Source organism: Fukomys damarensis, unplaced genomic scaffold, assembly GCF_012274545.1.
Source record: "Fukomys damarensis isolate Sample0158 unplaced genomic scaffold, DMR_v1.0_HiC HiC_scaffold_13, whole genome shotgun sequence".
Lineage (NCBI taxonomy): Eukaryota > Metazoa > Chordata > Mammalia > Rodentia > Bathyergidae > Fukomys > Fukomys damarensis.
The window spans coordinates 16,640,760-16,645,749 of record NW_022900925.1 but is presented as its reverse complement, the minus strand read 5'-3'; the positions used below and the strand labels follow the sequence as shown (position 1 = coordinate 16,645,749).

General features: G+C 39.9%; 1 long non-coding RNA gene across 2 annotated transcripts in view; it reads left to right on the top strand.

The window, feature by feature from the left end:
• LOC104874924 overlaps positions 1–4,990 on the top strand; it is a 34,926-nt gene that overhangs the window by 18,335 nt on the left and 11,601 nt on the right. The window contains exon 4 of one of the 2 annotated variants that reach the window (XR_783908.2): positions 4,803–4,911. The exons of the other annotated variant lie outside the window; for it this stretch is intronic. This is a non-coding gene — a long non-coding RNA (uncharacterized LOC104874924). The remainder of the gene's footprint in view (positions 1–4,802; positions 4,912–4,990) is intronic. 2 annotated transcript variants of the gene reach the window in all.

Here is a 4,990-nt window from a genome sequence, read left to right as displayed (position 1 = left end):
GTTTTTTTTTTTTTTTTTTTTTTTGTACCTGGGATCAAATTCAGGACCTTGTGCTTGCGAGGCAGGCAGCAGAAGCTCTGAACTAAATCCCTGACCTTTCTGGCTTTTTTTTTCTTTTGTAATGCTGGAGATTAAACGCAGGGCTTCATACATGCCAGGCAAACTCTTTACCATGAGCCACATCCTCAGCCCCCACAAGAATGCAAAATCTCCATCACAAAGCAACCCTCAGCTCATGAGTTATCCTTAGAGATCCATGAGGGAAATAGGACTTCCTGTTTACTTCAGGGCTTGTGTTGAGTAGACAGCAGGTCTCATTATGCACTTTAAGTTATTCTCTTTCCCTCCTATCTCCTCTCTTTCTATTTATTTCCCCCTATTCCCCTCCTGTCTCTCTATATCTGATTTCTATTTGAATAAATATGTTAAATGTGTTAATAGTGAGGGTTAATTTAGTCAATATATGTATGCTCTAGCATATAGGAAGTACCGTATAAGTGTACATTGTTAAGCCAGGTATGGTGGTGCACACCTGTATTCCCAGCACTCTGGAGGCCGAGGCAGGAGGATTACCAAAAGTTTGAGGCCAGCCTGAGCTACTGAGCTAGACCTTGTCTCAAGAAGCAAAAAAAAATTTCTAAAAAAAAAAAAAAAAAAAAAAAAAAAAAAAAGTTTTCTTGATGTAAGCTCTGTGTCCCAGGACACATGGCTTAAATCCTCTGTGCCTCAGTGTTGTCACTGGGTATGACAAAAGTAACATTCTTGTTCTGTGATTGTGAGGATTAAATGAGGTATAGTTAAAGCACTTAAGAAAACATAAGTGCTTATAGGAGGCTACTTTTATGTGATATTACTATATTTAGGTGCCTCAGAGAACTCCATTTTGATGATTTATAACATTGCCTAATGGAAACAATTTGTGTTTGTGTGTAATAGTTTGATTTCTCAACTCCTGTCTCATTCTTCCCATCAGATAGCAATTGCCCATAAGGCAAAAATGCTGAATAATTTTCCTATAAAACTGAATGATTTTATTACTAATAGGGCCAAAAGGGCAGACTGATGGGAGGAGTGGTGCTTCTTCCTAGCTGTGTGACTTTGGACAGATCACTTAACTTTTCTGAACTTTAGTATCTCTCATTGTAAATCATGAATAAAATGTCTATTATTTCAAGAGTGGCTATGTGGATCAAAAAGATACATGTAAAAATGTTTTATAAACTGTTAATGCAAAAATAGAAGAGATTGCTGTTACTAATTTATTTAAACAAGGGCTAACACTATTGTTGCTGTCAAGAGTGTCAGAAGAAATAAGGACAAATAAACCGTGACTTTCCACAGCAACACTTGAGGAACTCCAGATCTAGCAAGAGCTCCAAATCTCCAGTTTCTATGAGGACTCAGTCTTTTGAATTCACACTAGAGCACTCTGTTTTTTAGCATGATGTAAGCGAAAACAAACCATGATGTAAGCTGTTTGCTAGATCATCACCTTAATGTTTTGGAGATAAGCATTTGTGAAAATATACATGAGTGTGAAGATATATATTTGTGATTAATGTATGTTTTTTCTCTAAAGCCACTGGCATAAAATTGAGCATAATTTGAGTTTTTTTCATAAACTTTAAATTCCTTGGTTTTATTCAGGCTTATACTGTTACCACCCTATTTCCTCAAAGATGTATTGTCAAAAGATGTAAATCTATTCAAAAGGAAAAATATGATTTCATTGCAGGTACTCAGTGTTTCATATAACTCAATGTCCATAGTGGGAAAGATGGGAGTGATTAAAAAAACTTGCCCCTGAAATTAAGCATTATTTTATTAAAGTAGATGAATGTGTTGCAGCTGGGCATGGTGGTGCATGCCTGTAATCCCAGCACTCAGGAGGGTGAGGCAGGAGGACTGTGGTGAGTTCAAGGCCAGCCTGGGCTGCATAGTGATACCTTGTCTCCAAAACAATTTTTTTTAATTAAAAAAAAAATAGACGTGTGTGTGTGTGTGTGTGTGTGTGTGTGTGTGTGTTTGCTGGGAACTGAATCCAGAGCCTTTTGCCCACTAGGCAAACACTCTATCTTTGAGCTGTATCCCTAGCCAGTCCTGAATTCTTATTGTGATGAAAACACCTGCATTAGTCAGAATAGACTAAGTTATGCCACATTAACAAATTATCCCAAAATCTAGGGCAGTGGTGGTGAGCCGATGGCACATGTGTTGTGTTTTTCTTTTAAAACAAAAGATGTTAATGTATAAGTTGTTTTTTCTAGACTAAAAATCTCAATATTTGGGCTTAATTGCAGTGTTACCATTTTGCAATAAATAAGTGGATTTTGGGTTGTAATTTGGACACTTGGTCTCTAAAAGGTTCACCATCACTGGTCTAGGGCTTAACATATGGGCTGTTTCTCTTTTACTCATGAGCAAGAAGCTCTGCTCCTCATGGTTATTCAGAACCACAGGCTGACAGATTCTCTGACATCTTTCCACAGTTGCTATTTCGGGGGAAGAAAGACTCTAAAGAGCATACACATGTTCTGCTTGTTTGCCTAGAAGTAACATTAATAATTTTATCCACAGCCCCTTGTATAGAACTAATCACATGGACAACCAAATGGCAAGGAGGCAGGCAAGTGTGAAGAGAACAAACATATCAATTTAGTGATAAATATCTCTACTACAATTCCCCAAAGAGTAAGGAATTCTCAACGACCCAACTGCCCACCTTCTTGCCTCATGACCATGTAGTGGAGAGGGAAGAGCATGGACTGTGAGTTCAGACTGCTCCGGGTTTGACCCCCAGCCTGTGTTGTACTACTTGTTTGACTTTGAGCAAGACATTCTTGGGTCTCTAATCCTTACTTTCTTCACCTGTAGAATGGAGATAGCAACACCCACCTTTTAGGATTGCTACAAGGATAAGAAAGAATTTATGCAAATGCTTTGACACAGTAATACTTGGCGATAATTATCACAAGGAAGTCAGCGCTGCCAGACATGGCGAGCTATCTCAATGAGTGTTGTAACAATTCCTGTAGGCTCTCCAGTGAAAATTATTGTAAATTTCCTTTACTTAAGTAAATTCTCTACTGGTCATTAAAAGTAGAATTGATACTGATGTCACTCTTGGCATATTAGGAGTGAGGTGGGGTTTTCTTTATTGTGCAACCTTTGCTCGTTTTCTGATATCCTCTCCCCTACCCCAGCCCCCAGGCTTTGGATCAGCTTGGTTGTGAATATCATCTTAGTCACTCTCTTTTTGTTAATTAAGCATTCTGAGCTCAGTCTTTCTCATCTTCAAAGTTGATACAAATGAATACTTCATAGGATTGTTTATAGGCTGAAATAATGCAGGTAAAAGTCCTCTGTACAGTATAACTAGTGCCATAACGAGTCTCCATATCCTTTCCTTCCAACCCATCCTCCACGCTGAGACAGACCTCAGTCCTCTGCCTTACACTCATCAGTGCTTCTCCTACCCTGTATGAGAGTCTAACACAAATTCAACATTATTCGCTCACTTTTTCTTTTCTTCCTCTGTATCCCACAACAGGAAGGTATACTCATTGCTATGGCCAGCTTGCCAAATTTCATCTCTTCAGTGTTTTTGCATTTGTCCTACCAGGAGCACTGACTCTCACTTGGAGTCCATCTGGCAAATTCCCGCACATGCTTGACAAAGTGATTTTCCACCTGTGATTCTAGCACACGTGGGGCCCCATCGCTTCTACCTTGAGTTCGGGCTCCTCACGTGGATTCTCCTCCTTGTTAGGCTGTGCTCTCCTTCTACTGGCCGGCCCTTATTTACTGAGAGAGACGACAATGGGTCAAACTCCCGGCCTGGAACAGGCGGATGGCCTGAGGGAACCAGGCCTCTGCTTTGACTATACTTAGCAGTGGTGTTATCAGGAAACACCTCCTACTGTCCTCTTAGCTACTATACTGTCCAACTGTCAAGACCTCGGCTGGTATGACTCCCAGAACGTGTGGGGAAGGATTCTGGAACTGGCCACCGGAGCTCCCCCACACCTGTGCTCCACTTGGTACGAAGCTCCCCTTGGCACCCCGCCCCAAATCCCCGCATCCCGCCACCAGCCAGGCTGACTTTTAAACAATAGATATAGTTAATAATAGATGTAATTTTAGTAAATGTTCTGCCTATTCTAAACTGAAAGTCAAAATGAAATGCAATGACCATTTATTATATTGCCTTGCTCTGTTTAAACTAGTTAATATTTCTTGCTTGTGTGAATGGGCAAGGTCATTGTATTTTATTCGGGTGAAGAAACTCTTTACTGATGACCTGTAGTTCTCCAAGATTGTTATATGTCCTAGAACAAAGCTGATTCATAATTCAGCTAGGTGGGGCAAAGGTATTACATTTTCAGTCTTTCTTGCTGACTCCTGAATTTAACTAAACTATGTGGGAGTCTTTTGAAAATCTTAGAACTGTCAAGCTAATGTATATTCTAAGTTTCTCCTACCCTAACCACTTCATTTTCCAAAACCCCAAAAGAGGAAAAGTACTTATACAAGACAACCCAGCCAAGACTGGAATTCCGTTTTCCAAGTTGTTTTTTTTTTGTTTGTTTGTTTGTTTTTTGGTACCAGGGATCAAACTGAGGCCCTAGCGGAACCACTGAGCAAAATCCCCAGCCCTCAAGTCTATTTTGATATGTAAATTTTTCTATTTCCTTTTTCCTAACTGGCCATTGCCTGAGATCTGTTTTTTCTTCAATCTCCGTGCTTCTTCTAAGTCAAATAAAAAATCAGATTTTCCAATCATTCTTTCTTTGTCCTTAAAGCATTTTACAGGGCTTCCAGATCCTACTTGAAAAATCCCAAATAAGGAGATATAGTCTTGAGGCTTCCCCACAAAAAACTCTGCTGGGGCCTCCAAGAAGACAGCAAACAGTAAGCCACAGTCTTTAGCTGTCTTTCTCTCTCTGTCTTTGTCTCTGTCTCTACCTCACCCCCACCCCATGCTCTCTCT